At 40.0% G+C, this 22,365-nt stretch overlaps 1 protein-coding gene across 2 annotated transcripts in view; it reads left to right on the top strand.

The window, feature by feature from the left end:
- ADRA1B (adrenoceptor alpha 1B) overlaps positions 1–22,365 on the top strand; it is a 460,716-nt gene that overhangs the window by 148,474 nt on the left and 289,877 nt on the right. For both annotated transcript variants that reach the window (XM_021076921.1, XM_021076920.1), the window contains exon 3: positions 21,954–22,045. The gene's annotated coding sequence lies outside the window, so the exon portion shown is untranslated. The remainder of the gene's footprint in view (positions 1–21,953; positions 22,046–22,365) is intronic.

The raw sequence follows: 22,365 nt of genomic DNA, 5'->3' as shown, positions 1-22,365 counted from the left end.
CAGTACTCAACACTGAAATAGTAAATGAAATTGTTTGCTTCTTTACCTGGTTATTGCCTTTCTTCCCACAAGACTGTAAGCTTAAAGAGAGCAGACTGTGTCCATCTTTTCCTCTACTCTTTCTTTAGTAAGTAGAATAATGTTTGGCATGTGGTATAGCCTCAGTACTTGTCAAATAAATAAATGAACTCGACAGAGAAAAAGAGCAAGATTCTGCCAATAGTGGAAGGCAGGCTCAATGAAGTCCTGTTATGGGCCAGGCTCCTGTCATTCACCTGGGCCTCATGGTTTCACCCTAATCACTTTTAAGTGGTTTGGAGTCAAAATCACTTCTACTGCCTTGGAATGGTTTGGGGAATATCAGAAGCAGTAGTCCCAGGCCTACTATCCAAATGCTTCTTTTTATCACCTTTCAGATACTGGCAGGCAAATTGCTTGCAATCGCACTTAGCCAACACTTGCCCCTCCTGCACCCATAACAGACATTGCAAATCAATCATGGCAATTTTTCTTGTAGCTTTAGAATCCTTGTCAATACCACACTCCAGACAGACATGGCTAATCGATAGGAAGTGGCATTAAAGATAACACTTACTTTTCATCTTCTGAGCATGGAGAAAACTAAATAGATGTGAGAAGGGAGTAATATAAGTAGATATAAGGAGGAAGGGACAAATCTATATTCCAAGAAAATATTGTGAGCTTTATGTCTTCAGACTCCTCCAACAATGGCAAATAGAACAGCTTTGAGACTTTATATAACACAATGGTTATGAACATAAACACAGATGTCATGATAGCTGGGTTGCAGTCCCAGTTTTATAGTTTTCTAGCTACATAGTTGAGAGCAAATTACTTAACCTCTATGAGCCTCAGTGACCTCATCTGTTAAATAGAACTAATAACCATATCTAGCTCATCAGACTGTTGCAGAGGATATGATAAAATAATTCATATAAAGTACCTTGTCTGGTGCCTAGGACACAGTAAGTGATCAATAAATATCAACAGATAAGATCAATAAATATTAGAATTGACAGATTTATAAACATAAAATTAGCCAGGAGTTGAATCTTGAACTCCAAAAATTGATGCCCTCCTTCTCAGGAACATAGAAGACTAGTCTACTTTCTATTCAACTCCAGCAAGTTTTCTATTTCCTTCTTCTGATTTTTATTCATTCATATTTAAACCACTATTATAAAAACATTAAAGAAAATGTTTTAAACAATAAGCACTTAACCATAATTACAGCCCTTTTACACAACTCATTTCATTTTTCCTATTCCTTTCCAGGCTTTTCCCAAATGTAGGGTAATTTTTTTTAATGGTAATCTGATTCTTCCTGTTTTTATTTTCAATTTTTATTTTTATTAATGCTCTGAACCAGGGGGTTTAGTTTTTAGACCTTTCTCCACCACTTCATTGCCATGTTCAAATCACTTGGCCTCTCTCAGACTTAGTGCCCCCCTCTGTCCAATGGGATAATAACAAGTACATTGCTCACCTCATAGATGAGAAAATGGATATGAAAATATAAGGTTTAAAAAACAGTCTTAATTACCTCAAAGGGAAAATATATATGGGAGCAAATGAAATGATAAATGTGAAGAAACTTTTGTAAAATGGTATTATTAAATGAGCAGGGAGGAGGAAAGTCAACATGTAAAATTGAAAGGAAACTAGGGAATAATTCTGTAAGTTGTGGAATTGAAATCCTTTAAAATGATAGTAAATCTTACTTAAATAAATCTCTTTGCCGATTATGGTAAATTATTGGATTTTCTTGTTTGCTTTTATTTTTTTCTCTTTCCTTCAAAACATTTTAGATTCAATGGCAGTTTTCTTTCCTAAGTAACAGTATTCCCCAGGGTCCTCAAATATTTAGAGAACCTATTGAACAAAATGACCTATAAGTTATACTGAGTAGAAAATAACTATCAAGCTGAAATCACAGGCAAGTTAGATAAGCAAAAGTAAATGGTGTTTGAAACCCAGACATCACCAGTCCCTTCATCTTTCTGGAACTTTCCCAAGGGAATCTTCTCACAACAAAGGATTAGTGAACAGTGTTGGATTACCTGAGGACCTCCCAGGGGAAATGACAGAGTTTAACCACAGTGAACAAACCTGAAAATTTCTGCATCAGTAAGGATAGTTGAAGTGATGTTGCAGTAACAAACAATTCCCACACCTCAGGGTCTTAGCACAGCCAGTGTTTATTTCTCATGTACATTAAATGCCCAGAATGGGTCAACAGGGAGATTCTGCTCAGTGCGCTTATTCAGGGAAAGAGGCTCATGGAGTCTCCATCATGATATGCGTGTCTGTGACCGCCTCAGCACAGGGAAGAAAACAATGCACACAAGTAACATGTGTCTCTTCTCACTTCTCATGTTCCATTGACTGAAGCCAGTCATGTGCCACACCTAAGTTTAAAGGAGGTGGGAGCTGCACATGGCTGGGAGGAGAGCCAGGGGTGTTAGACAGCAGTAAGGATCATCATTACTACTTAGATAGTCTTCATCTCTGAGGTCTTTTTATCTCTGTTATTTCCAAGGAGTGTTGGGGAATAAGATGAAATAAGAGAAGGGGTAGAGGGAATCCTTTTTCTCTTTATATCATATTTGCAGTTCTCAGTCTTCCTAGCTTTTATTTCCTTCCAGATCTTTCCCTGGCCTCTAAATTCCTCAGTCTTTTAACGTAAGAGAAATCCCACTGTGGCATATTGTGTTATTGCTCTCAATTTTTCATATCCATTACTGGCCTTAGCTAATAAATGGACCTGCTAGTACCAGATCCTATCTTCCTCAGAGGGGTGTGTGTGTGTGTGTGTGTGTGTGTGTGTTGCAGGCAATGAAAGAAAAATCTTTTTTTAAACACTTATTAATTGGTGGAGTGGATATTTCTTTGAATTTTACATTAGAAAAGTCTTAAGAGGATGGGAGTTCCCGTTGGGTTGCAGGAGAAAGAATATGGCTAGTATCCATGAGGATGCAGGTTCAGTCTCTGGCTTTGCTCAGTGGATGGGGAATCCAGTGTTGCTGTGAGCTGTGGTATAGGTAACAGACACAGCTCAGATCCTGTGTTGCTGTGGCTGTGGTGAAGGCTGGCCACTGTAGCTCAGATTGGACCCCAGCCTGGGAATTTACATATGCTGCAGGTGTGGCCCTAACTCCCCACCCCCTGCAAAAAAAAAAGTGTGTGTGTGTGTGTGTGTTGGGGGCAATAAAAGAAAAACTTTTCTTTAATACATATTAATTGGCGGAGTGGGTATTTCTCTGAATTTTACATTATAAAAATCTTAAGATGAGCACACAGTTCAGCTTTAAGTGAAGAGTGTGGGATCTGGGGCCAGGCAGTCGTGGATGCATCTTTGACTCCTTCATTTACCAACTGTGTGACTTTAAGGAAATTTCTTAGCTTCTCTAAGCCTCAGTTGCCTAATCTGTAATATTGGCAATGATAATTCCTATTTCTCCATGGAGGTGTAATGAAGATCTAATGTGGACAGTACCTGGAACATAGGGAGCATTGAGGAAATACTGGCTTTTGTTATAATGCTCATATGCTCCTGCACCTAGGAGTTCCTTTCTTAACCTTTGTGACCTTTGTGACTAGCACAGAAAACAGTAGGACCATCGTCTCCTTGAGTGTGGGGCACTTTTCTGTTAAATCACAATGTTTAGGATATTTTGGCTCAAAGTGTCAGGAAACCAAACTCAAAATGTCTTAAAAGCAAAAGAAACAAAAAGCCATAGGACTGGAAGATCAAGGTTAGCCAATCGAGGCACGGTTGAATCCAGCTGCTTAAGTAATAACACCAGAGCTCCCTTTCTGTTCTCTTTATCTTTTCTTATTTGTTCTGTTATCTGGCTGCTTTCTTCCTCACAGTGATAGAAAGACTGCCAAGAAGCTTCAGGGTCACTTCTTACTTTCTCAATAACTCTGCTAAACAGAGATTTTTCCTTTGCCCAACATATTTTAATAAAAAAATCTCAGAATTGCTTTTGATTCGTTCTGCTCAGATATCTGACTATCCCTGAAATAATCACTGTGGCCATGGGAATATCATACACTGATGGGGGAAGCCTAGTATTCACTACACCAGAACTGCAAGCAGAATTAGCCATCATCTGCACTGGAATAAGCTGCTCTGAGAGTGTTGGAGGAGTTTATTTCCAGAGGAAAATAGGTTTTACTCATCAGAATGGTGACTGACTGTTGGGCAAGAAAGCGCAATAGGTAGCTATACACATCTTGTGGATAGACATCAATTTTGAAACAGCACTGTCCCACCTTTGGCAAATAGGCAGTATCTACATCAGTGTCCTCCCATCCCTTACCCACAGCCAACCATGGAAATCAGTCATAGTCCTCTTGTCCCTTGAGCTCAGAATATACTTCAGAATCCTGCTCGACACAGTGCTCCTGGAAGCTAGTACAAATTGACAGAAGTTTCCATGAAAGATCAAACTATTTTCTTTTTCCAGGTCATTTTCGGGTGAACCACTAAGCCATGTCATTCCTTCCTCCTTGCTTTCTAGTTGACTTTTTTTTTTTTAAGTCAAAATATCTTATTTCTACTTACAACATTTTATCTAGCCACATTTGGACTATTGTCCTGATCTGTTGGGATCTTCAATCTTGGTTCTCTCATTCAAGTTTCTGTTATACTTCAAGTTTCATGCCATCCATAAGATCAGGCCATGTCTCTTTTGATCAATGAAGAGTGGGACGGCCAAGAACTGAGTTCTTGGTACATCTCAAAACCTCACTCTCTAGTTGATTGCATTTTGATTGTGAACAACAAAATTGGCTGACATTCTAGGATGGGAACATACCAAGTAAAATATACATACATATGCATTCAAATGCTATTATACCTCCACTTTTTTCTATTTTTGATTGACTTGGTAAAATAAACTGGTCATGCCTAAATTCATCAGTCAAGGTTCAATCACGACAAAAGACAATTATCTAACAAAGAAGAAAATGAGCTTTAGATCTCTCTAAACTAAGTCCATCATAGCGCCCAAAGAAAAAAATCTTTTTCCCCAACATGGCAAGTGACAGGAAGCACCATGGCCTTGGAAAATAAAGTGCTTGGGTGAAGCAGAAACAGTTTGGCTCACGTCAGTAGTTTGTTTAGCTTGATGTAGGAGGAATTTAGGGGCATACATGGAGTGGGAGAGCTGTGTCTTGCCTCCCATGGGAATCCAGATATGTGGGGCGGGAATATAACTGCACATCAGAATTCAAACTCCTCCTGGTATTTGGGAATCTGCCTCTTGCTGCTTAACACAGACTGTTCTCACACCCCAGCCTAGAAGGTTCATCTTGGATGCTAAGGGACAAGGCCTCCATGGGACATTCTACTCTGTTGTAGAAGGCTAATCAAGAATGGTCATATTTGTTTTTTGCTTTTTTACTAGCGTGAGGGTACATGAGACCAAGGGCTGGGCTCATTGCACTGTAAAGACCCCATCAATCTTTTTCTTTGGCCCTCAGCTGCATGAAGAGGTCTTTGTTATCACTTCTGGGACTTGGGAAGCCAAAAGCAAAAGTGACATTGCTGCTTATTAGTTGATCTTAAACCATCACTATATCTCCCAACTGATCCTGTGGTATTGTTTCTTGGGCTGAAACCTTCCCTTGCTTTTTCAACATTGTCATGGGCCTTCTATTCCCTTCCCTCATTCCTACCACTGAGATCATTCTTTCCTACTGTGTGCAGAGGGCTCCAGTATTGGAGGAGCTGTATCAAGCATTCTACATCTATTACAGCTTATATAATATTCACTCAGTCCCTAAGAAAGAAGCAGTATTATAAACTTTCTTTGCAAATAAAGGCATTGAGGCTCAGAAATACCAAGGGACAAGTGCACGGGAGCAGAAGCAAGCATCTAAGCCAGACCTTGCCTCTAAGCTAACTGGTACCCAAGCATTCGGCACCCTTCCCTCCTAGTGGGTAATTCAGCCAATGTTGACTGAATTCCTACTACATTGTGCTAGCCTTGTAAGGACATCATGAAAGATGTAACTCTTTCGAGTCTCCAAAGAAGCTGCCTGGCATCACTTTAAATGCTGATCCAGAGCAAGGGACTTGTAGCCAGCAGGAAATTTGTTTGTGGTCTAAAGTAATGCTCCCACCCCTGAGCTGAATCCAGAGGTAGACTTAGATGTGCCATAAATGCTGGTCATCACATGCATCCAGAATCCTTTCCAAAGGCCCAATGTGCCTCTTTTAAAGATGTAATTGGCCAAAGATGCCTGCGATAGCACTGGGTACAGGGCCTTGGTGGGGGGTGGGATGCCTCTGTTTGCCTGAGCCAAGTCCAGACATGCAATGGCTGTGTCTACACAGAGACATGGTTGAGGGTTTGCATCTAGGCTTGTAGATGACACTAGTGATCCCCAAGTACTATTTGGATGGGTGGGTGGGGGGCAACAGAAGACCCCTATTAAAAATATTGCTCTGGGAATGATGGAGTGGGAAGTGATTGTCAAATGAATATAGAGTCTCCTTGGGGGAGATGGAAATGTTTGGAACTAGATCAAGCTGATGGTTTTACAATATGGTGAATGTACTAAATACCACTAAAACGTACACTTTAAAATGGTTTATTTTATATTGAATGAATTTCACCTTTATAAAAATAATAAGTAAAAAAAAAAGAAAAAGAAAAAGAAAAAGAAATTTCCTCTGCTCATTGCCATAGTGCCTGCAGTGCTATTGTTCAGAGTAGGACTAACCATCCTTTACTACAACCTCCCTCCAGCCCCTGTTCCCATCTGGACCCATTACACAGGACCTTCTGGTTCATCTGAAGCACTGAGCAGGTAGCTTCCAGACCTCCTCCTTTTTCTTATTTTCTCTTCCCTGTGAGAAGAGCTATGCCTTCCCAGATTGATGGAATTGGAGAAAAGAAGTAAATCCTCTCATGTCTTTGTCTTAAGGTCATCCATGGTCCTAGTTAGCAGCTCTGGGTTTATTTTGTTACTTGTTTTACTACATATACACAAAGGGACCTGAGGCCTTTCTGCTGCCCAGAGCTACCTCCTTCCTCACCAGCTGCTCCCTGAGTCCTCGTCCATCACGAGATCTAAGTGTACCTCTTTCTTCATCTGCGTTCATGCTCTCCTTTGCAGGAGTGCATTGGCCTCATTTCTCTGGGAAGGGCTTTTCTTTAAGGAACATCTTACCACTTCCTCATCCATCTTGAAATTCTCAGTGTTCAACAGCAACCAACAAAAATGACATGAAACTATTTGTGTAGTAAAAAAATGTAGTTATTGATTTCCTTTACATCAGTTTGCATTTCAAATTCAAGGCAAGAGGCCATTTTTACAGTCAATCACCAGCTGCTTTGGTTACATTTGCCCTTCTAGGCCAATGGACTAAACATTTAGAAGGACAAGTAAGCTCACTCTTGCAAAATCTATCATGTTCAAAATCTGGAACTTCAAAGGAAAACAAAAAGGTCTTTTCACCCCTTTCCTTAGTTCGAGTTGTTTCTTCTTTGGAAGCTAATTTCTAACAGTAATCACAGGAGAAAGGAGGTTTGAGCAATTATGCTGTGAATCTGATCTACAGAGGCAGCCCACTGGGATGCTCTTTTCCTCAGGAGCTATAATTTTGGCCAAAATCATCTGGGAAACTTTCCTCTTCTAATTTATTCTGCCTATGGAGACCTTGTTAATCATGCCAAAAGTGCTTCACATTTGTATAGCCATTTTAGATTTTTTTCCAAACCCTTGTCACATTAATCATCTCACTTGATCTTCATCAGTCTCTTGAGAGGTGGGTAGAAAAGGGAATGGGATTTATACATTACAGATGAGGAAAGTGAATCCCAGAGAGGTTAAGCAACTTGCCTGAGGTCACACAGCCTTCCAGTCAGAGAGTACCAGGTCTTAAGAACATATTTCCAACCCTCTAGCTTTATACATAGACTGAGTCACAAATGTGGATTGATGCCCCACTGGTCTGCATCAGAAGTCCAACTGAAAAAGTTCCAAGAATTGAAGTTCCATCCCTGGACATATTTGGTTCTCTGTTCTCGTTAATATTTGACTTGGGCATCACAGTTGTTCTTCTGGAGTTATGGTTATCATGAGGTGACTTGTTGTTCTCTTTGCCACTTGCCTGATGCGTGCAGAAATCAGAGGATGGGGGAGTGATTTGGGTAAATTTTCCTTTGATCTGTTTTAAATGAAACCCTATTTACAAGATACACTTCACTTCTTTTGATGTGCAGCTCACTAATTAGCTCACATCTGAGAGCAGGTTCCCTGGGAGAAAAAAAAAATTAATTAGCTCATTCCATCTCAAAAAGACACAATTCTTGAACTAATTATGGTATTTGAATGATTAATCTCCTTTAAATACACATGTGTTCAGGAATTTTACAGTTAGGAAGAGTATATAATGAGAAAAAAGACAAAGTAAAAGGGGAGAGCAACAAGGTAGATTTCAAGGCAAAAATCTGCCCTTGAGATCCAGGGAGAAAGTTGGGGATCCTTTTTTTTCCAGGTAGAATATCGTTAATTTGCAAAATTATGGAGTAAGCAATATTTATCTTGAACAAGTCTCAAGTGTCTATTTTTTTCTTCTTTACCTGCCCTGAAGGCCAGTATCTTTATTTATAAATATATATATAATTATTTTTATTTTTTCCATTTTAACTGGTTTACAGTGTTCTGTCAATTTTCTCCTGTACAGCATGGTGACCCAGTTACACATCATGTGTAGATTCTTTTTTCTCATATTATCATGCTCCATCATAAGTGACTAGGCATAGTTCCCAGCACTACACAGCAGGATCTCATTGCTAATCCATTCCAAAGGTAATAGTCTGCATCTATTAACCCCAAGCTCCCAGTACACCCCACTCCCCCCCTCCCCCTTTGCAACCACAAGTCTATTCTCCAAGTCCATGATTTTCTTTTCTGTGGAAAGTTTCGTTTGTGCCATACATTAGATTGCAGATATAAGTGATATCATATGGTGTTTAAACTACTGTGAACTTGCTATCAGAAAAAAAAGATGTGTGGGGGGATTTGTTTAAATTATACTAAATTGCTAAAAACCAATAACAACTGTTTATCTAGCTTTACTCCTCCCAAATTATTTAGTCTCTAATAGAAAGCTGAAATTGTATCACAACGACTGATCCTCTATTTGTCAAGTTTAGGAGATGGCATTATATTCCTTTCTGATTAATTGTCCGTGGCTGTCTGATTCATGTCACAGCTGTATACTATACATTGTGAATAATAATTCTATGACATATCATGATGTCTGCCATGGGAACAAATATTTAGAGTGACCATATATAAATCATGTGTCTACCATCCGTTTATAGCTTGTAGGAGAAAGCAACATTATTTGGCAATGCAGGGAGCCCTCTTCAGGGTTTGTAAAATCGCACTATAAAGGGTATCACCTATTCCACTCAAAAGGTTGGCTGCCACTATAGATTATATTTCCAGTGGGTAAGTGTTTTTCTTCAACATTTATATTGTATATTCCTTGAGCATAGAAACTATTTCTTTTGGTATCTCAAGGGCATGGCTCTTGGTTGGCCCTAAATAAATATTTGTTGAAAAAAGCACAAAGAAGATAACAGTAAGTGTGGAAAGAAATGTGCTACTAAATAACAGTTGAAAGCTGGGTGAAGCTGAAGGAAGGGTGTCATGTAATATACCTGTCATCATCAGGGTTCTCCAGAGAGAATAAGCCTCTCTCTATCCCTATCATTTCTATTTATTATGAGGAATTGACTCACATAGTCATGGAAGCTGAGAGGCTCCAAGAGCTGCTCTCTGCAAGCTGGAGACTCAGAAAAGCCAGTGGTTGTAATTCAGTCCAAGTCTAAAGGCCTGAGAACCAGAGAAGCTGATGGTGTAAGTCTCAGACGGGGGGAGGAGACCGATGTTCCCCGTCCAGGAGGAACACATTCTCCCTTCCTCCACCTTCGGCTCTAGATTGGATGATGCCTGTACTCCTGGGGGAGGGCAGTTTGCTTTACCGAGCCCACTGATTTAAATGCTAATTTCATTTGGAAACATTCTCATAGACATACCAGGAAATAATGTTTAGCCAAATATCTAGACACCCTGTGATCCAGCCTATTTGACACATAAAATTAACCATCATAAGACCCCTCAGATGAGCTGGTAACTGAAATTAAGCAGATTTTAACTCCAGTCATCCTGGCAGCCAACACAAAATGAGCAACTTTGGGGGTCATAGAGTTCTCATTCTGTAATTTGAAAACCTATGCAGATCCATCTGGAGGGACAACATTTTTCCTGCCACTCAGTCTTAGGAAAAATAGATCATGTGGCTTATCCTTAGTAAAGACCATTGAGTAATAAAATGGCCAGATCTTTGAAAAAGGTTTTGCAGATGATTCAGTAACACTTTTTTTTTTTTTTTTTTTTTTTTTTGTCTTTTTGCCATTTCTTGGGCCGCTCCAGCAGCATATGGAGGTTCCCAGGCTAGGGGTTGAATCAAAGCTGTAGCCACCGGCCTGCGCCAGAGCCATAGCAACGTGGGATCCGAGCTGTGTCTGCAACCTACACCACGGCTTACGCCCAATGCCGGATCCTTAACCCACTGAGCAAGGCCAGGGATGGAACCCGCAACCTCATGGTTCCTAGTCAGATTCGCCAACCACTGAGCCACAACGGGAACTCCTCAGCAACACTTTTTTAAGTGGAGCTTTTTGTATCAACTCCCTAAGATAGAGTGAAATAGGATGAAATTGTGACCCAGTGAAGCTATTTCTGAAATAATATGGAAAAAAAAAAGAATATGGTAGGAGGGTTAGCTTTGGAACTCCTGTGAGTGCCCCCACCCCAAGGAAAACTCCAGACTTCTCTGTTAGCCTTTTCCGTGGGTCTCACTCTAGTACAGATAGTAATCAAGTCACTTATTGACATTAAAATTATTGACACTAAATAGCTGATAATGTCTTCATGCAGAGCTGCAAGGAGTGCCTCTTTCTGCTCACCCCAGCCCCCTCCTAATGGGAGAGAACTGTGAACCTTCACTCCTGGAGGTGGTGGAGTTTTGGAATGGGCTAGAGGCTTTGCTTGCAAAACCCCACAAGTAAGACATTTCTCTGAAGTCTCATGTGGTATTTTAATATGCATTCATTTTTGCTTTCTACTCCACAATAGCATCTGCTTTAATTCTTAATTTGTATTTCTTACCAAGTAATGCAGTCAAACCCCTGCCCTGCACAACTTCCCTCCAGTTCCTGCCCTTCCCACCACACATCTGTGACTAAAACACACTGTTCACGCTGTAAGAAGGTGCATGGGGTTCACCATGGTGACCTTGGGAATAGGTTTATGTAACAATGTATTAAAGTAAACATTTTCACTGAGGCCTCAGATGTTTAAGTCAGTTGAAGAAGACCACAACGCAGACATGGCCTTTGAGAATTGGTTAGGTGACACTTAAATCCCATAGTAAGGGTATAAAAGTTTTGGGAGAGATTTGTGGTAAGCATTTATTATTATTATTATTATTTTGAGAAAGCCATGCTTAAAGGTATCCAGGGGCTTGACAGCACACAGGAACCGAATCTGGAGGGTAAGAGAAGGGCTGATTAGAGCCATGGGAAGCTGAGGAGAGGTGACTATGCTGGGATCGGCTGGAATTCCCAGAGCCAGAAATCCCCGTGGACCAGACACAGGCCATGAGTGAGAAAAAATATGTGGGCAGTAGGGGAGGATGGGGAAAGAAAGATACTGGTGCCCTTCCTACACCCTCTACCTAGTTGAGGGTGTGTGACAATTATGAGTGAAGTTTGGAGTTTTGAACTTTTGAACTTTTTAGGACCAAGTGAGACTACAGTTCACAATACTTTGTGTTGTATAAAATTAATCAGAAAACCATTCCTCCCCCTAGTAAGAGAAAGAGAAAATAGGAGAATAAAACATGACAGTGTAATGCAGGAGTTAAGATTCTTGGCCTTAGCACAAGTGAAACTTTCTACAGAAAAGAAACTCACGGACTTGTAGAACAGATTTGTGGTTGCCAAGCAGGAAAGAGTGGGATGGACTGGGAGTCTGGGGTTAATAGATGCAAACAATTGCATTTGGAGTGGATAAGCAATGAGATCCTGCTGTATGGCACAGGGAACTGTATCTAGTCATTTGTGATAGGACATCATGGAGGATAATGTGAGAAAAACAATACACACACATATATGTATGATTGGGTCACTTTGATGTGCAGTAGAAATTGATAGAACACTATCAATCAACTATAACGGAAAAAAATTAAAATCATATAAAAAAAGTTTGTAGCTCCCATCGTGGTGCAGTGGTTAATGAACCTGACTAGTATCCAAGAGGACTCAAGTTCCATCCCTGGCCTCGCTCACTGGGTTGAGGATCCAGTGCTGCTGTGAGCTGTGGTGTAGGTTGCAGATGCAGCTTGGATCCCTTGTTGCTGTGGTTGTGGCTCTAATTCAACCCCTAGCCTGGGAACTTCCATATGCTGTGGGTGTGGCACGAAAAAAAGATAGAAGACAAAAAACAAACAAACAAACAGATTCTTGGCCTTAGGATGTTATATACTCTTGGATAGTATATTTATATTAAAAGAGGAGCAGATAAAAGAGGAAGCTTACTACCCGTTGGATTAATTCCAAAGAGTGGTATTTCAGGCCCCACGCACCTGGCTGGTCAGGGGGATATTTGGTTTCTGGTTCCTCAGATTATACCAAATTACCATTTATAACAATAATGGTGTCTGTGGGTGCCCTGTTGTGGCTCAGCAGTAAAGAACCCGCCTAGAATCCATGAGGATGTGGGTTCAATCCCTGATCTTGCTCAGTGGGTTAAGGATCCTGTGTTCCCAAAAGCTGTGGTGTAGGTTGCAGATGAGGCTTGGATCCCACATTGTCCTGACTGTAGGCCTGTCCTGTCCTGATGTAGGCCTGGCAGCTGCAGCTCCAATTTGACTCCTAGACTGGGAATTTCCATATGAGGTAGGTGTGGCCCTAAAAAGCAAAAAACAAACAGACAAAAAGTGATGTCTATGATGTGTAGCTAGTATTTGGTCCTAGAAAAATAGGAAGATCCAATCTAGACAAAGGGATGCTCATAACAATAGATGTAATCATTTACTGAGAGGTCACCAGGCACACTGTACTTTTCTTACAATAAAACCCAAGTGGGTAATTTATATCATTTTATAGAAGAGGAAAATGAGGCTCAGAGAGGTTAAGCAACTTCCTCTAAGTCCCACCAGCAGGAAGCAGCAGTACCAGAATTTGAATGAGGTTTTGGTTACTTTAACCACTACTCCCTGCTGATCTGCTTTCCCAGTCCAACCATGGCTGTAGGGGTTTTATTGTGCTTTTTCATCTCTATTCTCTTCTTCATCCTCCTCCTTCTCTCCCAGATGATGAAATTTCATTCCCAGCTAAACTCAAGTCACTTCTCCCCATTGTCACTGAGGACACTTGAACAGAGTCTCAGCAATGTTTTGCCAGTGAACTTCTCTGGCTCCCCAGGAATCTTAGCCAAATCCTGCAAAAGGCTGGGCAGGCAAAAAACCAAAGATAGAAAGTGAGTTCCCAGTCCTTGTGCAGTCATGTCAGAGTTCTGTCAACATGGGTTAGGTTGAGGTTGAAGAGGAATCTATCTGAAGGTTCCAAGAAAATATCACAGTTGGAGTTTGTAGGATAAAACTCAAATGCCACCATATCATTAATTTGTCCACTCCTTCTGGCTATACTGAGAAAGCATTTATCTGTTTAGTATCCATCACAGTAAAGCAGTTTGCCCTTGGAAAGTGGGTCAGCAGTGTCTTGCTTCCTTCTTTCAGGGCAATGCTGGAGCACACCCATTCAAAGCTACAGGAGTGCCCCCATAGCAATTGCAGGACACCCTCAAAACAGCTGAGCCCCATTAATACAGTCTCTGTGGGCATTATTTCTTGCTCATTCTTCCCTGACTGCTTAATTATTTTTCTTAGGCTTCTATGGTGGAACTTAAAAGAGAGTATTAACACAGCCAATATAATCAACAATTCGGCAGACCTCATGCTAAAGCAGCATTAGGTTCAAATGACATTTTTTGATGAACAGTGTTGGATCTCTGAGTTACACAGGACTCTTCCCAGAATGAGCTTCTTGACCTGGGAGGAAGCCAGAAGAGCACTTTTTGACTGGATCTTCTTGTGAACTCTGCCCTTGGATGTACATTTGAAAGAAGATGATAGAAATTCCTCTCTGCAGACAGCTGATCTGATCCCTGATTAAAACATATTCAACCCTGAAATTAGTAGAGATCAGTGAAAAGAAATGAATGATGGCTTGATTCTGAATGCTAGAGCTTCTTTACTGAGAAGAGGCAAGACCCAGAGCAGGAAGAGATAACAATGAATCATTGCCAAAGCAGCACCAGGAAAGGAGGCCTCAAAGAAATTCATCCACAAAGTCTTTCATTGATCCATTGATTTCTAAAAAATATTTATTTAGCACCTAGTAGGTTTGGCATTGCTTAAAATAATAAAATGGATGATAACAACAACAGAAAACACTTTCTGAGCATGTTATGTCTTCGTGAGTTTGGGCTGCTATAATGCAATACCATAGAATGAGTGACAACATTTATTTCTCATGATTTTGGAGGCTGGCAGTCTGGGATCAGTGTACCAGTATGGTTGGGTTCTTGGTGAAGGTTCTCTTACTGGTTATGTCCTCAGATGGCTTTCCTTGGTGCATGCACACCATACAGGGGTCTCATGTCTTTCCCTCTTTTTGTAAGAGATCCCATGTCTGTTTCTCTTTTTACTAATCCCATGATGGGGGCCTTACCCTCATATCCTTATCTATACCTCACTGCCTTCTAAAGGTCCCACCTCTCAATGCCATCACATTGAGGATTAGGGCTTCAGGATAGGAATTTGGGGGTGGGATGGGACACAACATTCAGACTATAGCAGTCTAACTATGGGCTGGGCTCTGGATAACTATTTTAAATGTATTGTTATATAATCTGCCTAACCCAGCCTTATCATGTAAATACTACTGATATCCTCATTTTTTTTTTTTTTACTTAGAACAACAAAAACTTATTATCTCACAGTTCTAGGGGCTAAAAGTCTGAAGTTAAGGTGTTGCCAGGGTTGCCAAAGTCTCGAAGAGAATTCGCCCTTGCCTCTCCCAACTTCTGGTGGCTGCTACATTCTTGGCTTATAGCAGCATAGCTCTCATTTCTGCCTCTATCTTCACCTGACCTTCATTTGTGTGTCTTCATATGACCTTAAAAGAATACCAGTCGTTGGATTTAGGGCCTTCTCTAATCCAATATGAAAGCTTCCGAACTGATTATTTCCCAAGAAGTTTTCATTCTGAGGTTCCAGGTAGATAGGAGGTTTTTTGGAGGACATTATTCAACCTAATGCAGTAATCAATAAAATATTTGGTTATTATTTTACCAAATAATCATTAGATATAAGATTTTACTGAGAGTAAAAAAAAAAATGTGTAATACTGGCCACAAAAAAAGACTTGCTCATTAATATCCTCATTTTTATAGGTGAAAATTTTGAAACCAGAGAGATTAAGGAGGGTAATTAAGGTCACACAACCAGTAAATGCTAATACAGGACAGGAACCTCACCATGCTCTTTACCATCTTTCAGTCCTGCCCTAAAGGACAGAAGCTTAGGCAGATGAATAGAATGAAAGCATAAACCAAGAAGGAAACTACAAATAGAACTTTTGCTTCCAACAGTATTTTAGACAGTATACTCTCAAAGGCCCCTGTGTCAGTAATCTATTGTTTCGTAATATTCCAAGATTTAGCAACTTCAAACAGATGAACAGCGATTTATATTTGTCATAATGCTGTGGGATGGTTGGACTCAGCTGGGCACTTCTGCTCCACATAGTAACTTATGTAGCTCACATAGCTAGAAGCTCAGCTGGGTTTGAAACTTCTATGATGGCTCCTCCATCTCACCATGTGGCCTCTCCAGCAGTTTAGCCTGAACTTCTTAGGTGGTAGACCTGGGCTTCCAAGAGAGCAAAAGCAGAAGCTTTCTGCCCTCTTAAAGCTGAGGCCTAGACCTGGCAGTGTCAATTATGCAGCATTCCATTGGCTAAAGCCAATCACTGGTCAGTCCAGATCTAAGGGCAGAAATACAATCCACCTCGCATAAAAGCAGCGTGCATGTGTTGGGATAGAAGGAACTATTTATGGTGTCCATTTGTGAGTTGTGAGCCTGCAAGATTGGGGACCTGAACTTGAGACATTTTCTTTAAGTTGGGCCCTTCAGAGGGAAATAAAGTGGTTGCAGGTCAGGAATGCTTCCTAATTTCCTGAAGAAGCAGATGCAAATCCTTTCTGGAGAAAAGCACCCTCAATATACTCCAGCAAGATCCTCATTAAGTTGAAGTGAGTATGAGTGCACAATTTTAAAAATCACCAAAAACACGAGAAATAAGCCACCATGAGTAAAAAGGAATTTAAAAAAAACATTAAATTTAATTTTAATGGGATCCCTCAAGGGCTTCAGATTTTGAAATTATCATATACAGGATATATGTATGAAATATATTTTTAAATGAAATATTTTTATTTGATGAATTAACTATCAACATGACCCAGCCAATATGAAAAAGGGAACCTTTTAGAAATTATAAATATAATTATTGTTATTAAGTCAATGCTAGGGTTAAATAGCATAATAAGTATAGCTTGAAAAACAATAAGTAAACTAGAGGATGGAACGGAAGAAATTACCAATACACCACTGAGAGGCAAGGAGATGGAAAGTATGAGTGATTAAAAGACATGGAGAATAAAATGAGAAAATAGCATTGCTTGCATTGTTTAATAGAGACCCTGGAGAAGAGAATAGATGAGAAAATTATTCATAAAGGTAATGTCTGAGGATTTTCCAGAACTGAAAACCCACCTGAGTCTACCAATGCAGGAAGCACAGTGTATAATAAGTAGGATAAATAAAAAGAAACACATGTCTACTGCACTGTCATGAAGCTGAAGAAAAAATCAAAGACAGAAAATAATCTTAAAAGTAGCCAGAGAAACACATGCCCCTCCCATAAAGATGGCTATCAATTTTTCAATAGTAACAATGGGTATGAAATGACAGGAAAACAATCTTCAAAGTGCTGAGAGAAAATACCGTCAAACTAAAATTGTGTGCTCTGGAACACTACCTTTCAAGAATGGAAAAAATAAAAAATATTTTCAGATAAACTGGGGGACGTTACCTCTGGCACATCCTCCTCACAGAACTTTTGTGGTCTTTCCAAGGAGGAGAAAAATGATCCCATTTATCATAAAAACATTAGCAGAGAAGATAAAGGAATTTCTTTAGCCAAATTAAGAATCCTTATCAGAACTCCCACTCCAACCTCATTCTTAGTGTTGATATATTAACAACATTCTCTTGAAAATGAGGAACCAGGTAATGAGCCTGTTACAGGCTGGGCTCCACGGGAAGCAGACAAAATGCAGTTTGCTGAGTTCTCCTGAGATGGTTATACGTAGAAAGAAGAAGGAGAAGGCTGGCTTAAGCAGAGGGAGAAATTGAGCTACACAACATTTCTAATGAAGACCTCGACCAAACTCACAGAGTTCTGGAGCCAAGAAAGCCCTTTATAACTATACCCAGTTGGGACAAAGAGCCTAGGCCTTTCCCCCTCTTGTCTATTAGAAATTGAATGAGGGTTGGTCCTGGGAGGAAGCATACCTTGAGTGGGACCAGCTTTCTTCAAATAGACTGATCCCGAGAAAGGACTTAAAAGTGAAGGGCATCTTCTAGCAGCACTCCCAGCAGCACTCTGTGAGAATGAATGTTTGATTCTTGAAGGGTTATCTTAGTAGTATATTATGTCATCCACCACATATGGCCATTAACACAATTTCTCTTCAATATTGTCTGGAATTTTTCCAAAGAGGATATACAGATGGCCAATAGGCACATGAAAAAATGTTTGACATCACTAATTATTAGGGAAATATATATCAAAACTATAATGAGCTATCACCTCACACCCATAAGAATGGCTATTTTTTAAAAGGCAAGAAATGACAAGTATTGATGAGGATGAGGAGAAAAGGAAACTCATACACTGTTGGCAGGAATGTTCCTTGGAGCAGCCATAATGGAAAACAGTATTAAAATTCTTCAAAAAATTAAGAATAGAACTACCATATGATCTAGCTATTCCACTGTTGGGTATTTGTCTGAAGATTATAAAACACTAATTTGAAACATTAATTACTTTAGGTTCATTTCAGCATTATTGCCAATACCCAAGATATGAAAACAATCTAAATGCCCAACAAAAGATGAACAGATAAAGAAGATATGGCTCATGTATATATGTATGTATGTACACACATGTACACATCCCTGCATACCTACTTATACACACACACAATATGTAATATTACTCAGCCATGAAGAATAACAAAATCTTGCCATTTGTGACAACATGGGTAGACCTAGAAGGTGTTATGCTAAGTGAAATAATTCAGGTAGAAAAAAGACAAATGCCATATTATTTTACTCATACGTGAATTATAAAAAAAAAGTTAACCAAAATAAATAAATAAATGAACAAACCAAACAGAAACAAAGATGTAGATACAGAGAACAGAGTAGTGGTTACTGGAGGGGAAGGGGACAGGGAGGACAGGGCAAAATGGGTAAAGGGAGTCACGTGTATAGTAATGGGTACAAACTACATGCTGGTGGTGAACATGCTGCAGTATATACAGAAGTCAAAACATATTGCTTTTACATATGAATCTTAAAATACATATATATTGTCTAGTCATCCAACCAATGCAGTAAGACAAGAAAAAAAATCTGAAGAGTTAAAAGGATTAGAAAAATTTCCAGTATTTACGGATAAAATAATTACCTAAAAAGCTCAAAATAATCTACAGGAATATTATTAAAATGAACAAATGATTAAGAAAGTGGCAGGATCAGCAGGTTAAGGACCCAGTGTTGTCTCTATGAGGATGCAAGTTCGATCCCTGGCCTCACTTAGTGGGTTAACAATCTGGCGTTGCCACAGGCTGCATGGTAGGTCGCAGATGTGGCTCAGATCTAGTATTGCCATGGCTGGGGTGTAGGCCTCAGCTGCAGCTCTAATTCAACCCCTAGCCTGGGAACTTCCATATGCCACAGGTACAGAAAAGGGAAATAAATAAAAAATAAAAAGAAAGTGGCTGGGCATGAGATTAAAATGTAAAAATCATTTGCTTTCCTAATCACTAGCCAAAACAGATAGAATTCTTATATCCAATAGCAGTTTCATGGACAAATTGTTTTATAATTATGCTTTGCAAATTGTACATATATTGCAGGTACTCTTTTGTATGTATCAAGCATTTTGAAATTAAAAAAAATTTTTTTCTTTTTTGGCCACCCCCAAGGCATATGGAAGTTCCTGGGCCAGGGATAAAATCTGAGCCAAAGCTGTGCAGCAATGCTGGATCCTTAACCCACTGCACCTGGGCCAAGGACTGAACCAGCGCCTCCACAGAGATAAGGCAGATCATTAACGCACTGTGCCACAGGAGGAACTCCTGAAAATCTTTTTAAAGAAAGAAAACCTTGCATCATGAGAGATAATGGATATGTGTCACGTGGAAAGACTAGAAAAGGCTTTATGGAGAAGATAGATGGGAAACTGGCTTTGCATTACAAATAGGACTTGAGGAACAATGAAACTAGTTGAATGGCAAGTGACTGAAAAGAATGTCAAAGACTGCCTCTCGCCACCCAGCCTAGTGATAAGGCAGTACTTAGAATTTTCTTAGGACAAAAGTGCAACCTTTTTCAAAATGAGGAGAAAAACCTGCCCTCGCTTCTGCCTGTGAGAGCTGTGGAGCTTGGTGAATTGTTGGCTGGAGATACAAAAGAAGGAATGCAGAGGCTGCCCAGTATGACCACATTAATACCTTAGACCTGAGCCCAGGCTTAGGTACCAGGAAAAGTTCTAAATTTCTAGAATTTGACCAGAACAAAGCTTCTCACTACCATATACAGCATGACCACAAAACCAATTCTTTGGGAATGTTGTCGTATTTCATAGATACAAGTTTAGTGAGTTGACATCTAATGTTTTTTGCCTACCTGATGAAAGTCATCTACTTTTCTTTAAGACACTACACCTGAATTTTGCTTAGGAGAATAACCCCTCCTAAGTTTCAGCCCCTGTAATTTAGAAGGGTTTTCTCCCATAACCTCCAAGGATGGACAGTTGACCTAGGTCTGGACAATTAAGTCATTTCTTTTCAGTTGGCCATAGTGAAGCTTCAGAGGTAGGCACTGGATGTAAGCCAGACCTGAAATACACAGTTCTAGGTTTTTAACTAGGACCGAGGGGAGAGAGAATCATTTTTCCTATGGGGGGTTGCTGAACCCATAGGATCTAGGTCTGGTACTGATGGGGGCCGTGTTGTCACCATGGAAGGACAGATTGCTGAAGAACAGAGTGAAAGCAAAGCCAATAGTGGGAGAGGAAGAGTTCCCTGGTAATGAGTACTCTGTTACTTACACTGAAAGAGGCTTAACTTATGGTTTGAGAATGTCCTTCAGTGTTGGACTGGGAAAAGCAGTGTGGTGGAAAAATCAGAGAGACGTGACTCAGGTTTTCCTCTAGAACAGAAACGTTAGTAGCACCCTAGAAAAATTAATTAACATCCTGTGCCTAAATTTTCTTATCTGTAAAATGGAGATTAATAATAGTACATATCCCCTACATTGTCAAGATTAAATGTGATAACACAGTACATGACACACAGAAAATACACAGTAAATATCTACTATTTTTCCTATTAGCATTTTACATACTGCCTTTGCTACACTCTGCTGCTCTGCTATTTGCTTTCCTTTCCTTTCTCCCTATGAAATTATTTATTTTGAATCTACTAGTAGGGAGAAAGAGATTGAGATTATTCATCTAGTCTCCAGAATAAATAAAAGCAATTTAAGCCTGAAACAAAGCAAGAAAATGGAATTTCTTGTCAAGGAAGATGTGAGCAATGACTGGTTAGCAGATGACAGCCCTATGGGCTTTCTTTGACACTGTCAGTCAAGCTTCACTTCATGTTAAGCTGACTATTACTACTGCAGAGAACTTGTCTGGGAAGTTGAAGAGGGTTAACAAACCTTACCCTATGGCCCCTGCGGTTACGTGGAAACCTAATGCTTGTCACGTTGGATGTGTCCAGATGTGGTCCAGGTCACCTAAATCCTATATGTCATGAAGAAGCTGGAGCTTTAGGATAGCAGTGTCACATAAATGCTCCTATTTTCCAAAAGAGGATGAGAGCTCCTAGAATCCCCAAAACACAGATCGCTTGAATGGAGGAGACCGGTCCAGACAATTCTCCATTTTCAAATCAGAGCCCAAAGTAAGTAGCCTAAGGTCCCTCATCATCCAGTTAAAATTACAAACCTCTTTGTAGTACTTTTCTCTGCTGGAATCAGGAAGAAATGTGCACCCAGGTTTGTAAATCAGTCTTAACTAATATTCCACTTCCAAACAGTTGGCATTTGAAGCAGCACTGCTTTGTGAAAGGTTCCCAGTCTGCTCTAGAAGAAAATAGTGTAGTAATCCATTAGCAATCCATGGAAAACAGTCAGGAGAAGTCCTGTTGGCTACAAGTTTGCTGACCTTTAAGAGTGGGCCAACAGGTGGTTGTAATAGGGGCGGGAGTTGGAAAGTTCAGCTAGCTCTCCTTCCTGGACAGGCCCTGTTATTTCCATTTATCTCATCATGTATTTGATTTTGCATGTTGTCAGAATGATTGTGACTCATCACTCCAGGTTACTCCCCATCGTCCCTGAGATAAGAAGATAAATTGTAGAGTATTACAACTGGGCCAGCCAGATAACAGCTTTTTTGTTTTTCCTTTTACAGAGGGGTGGTCTCCTGTCCCAACAGATATCCCCAGTGCATGAGACTAGCCTGCTGCAGAAGCCTATTGTTGCCTTTTCTTTGACTTCTTTGAGGTAAAGATATCATTGATTCTGAAATATAGGAGAGGCTTCTGGGACCGTCTGGTAAAATCTGATTTTATAGATGAGGAAACTGAGGCCCAAAGGAAGGAAATGGTTGGTCTGAAGTTACAGAGGGAAATGCAGACTGCCAGTCTTTCTGCAACATTATTTTCATTTACTTTATTTTTCTCCAACTTTATCTCCCCAGTTATGGTCATCAAACTTCCCAAAAGGAATTTTTTGAAAAATAGCAAATAAATTAACAGCATGTGGCACATTGCACCCTTAGCAGAAGGAGGTAACGTAAATACATCATGACCATGACCAGCTTA

Source organism: Sus scrofa, chromosome 16 (genome assembly GCF_000003025.6).
Source record: "Sus scrofa isolate TJ Tabasco breed Duroc chromosome 16, Sscrofa11.1, whole genome shotgun sequence".
Classification (NCBI taxonomy): domain Eukaryota; kingdom Metazoa; phylum Chordata; class Mammalia; order Artiodactyla; family Suidae; genus Sus; species Sus scrofa.
This window is presented reverse-complemented; position numbering and strand designations above follow the sequence as displayed.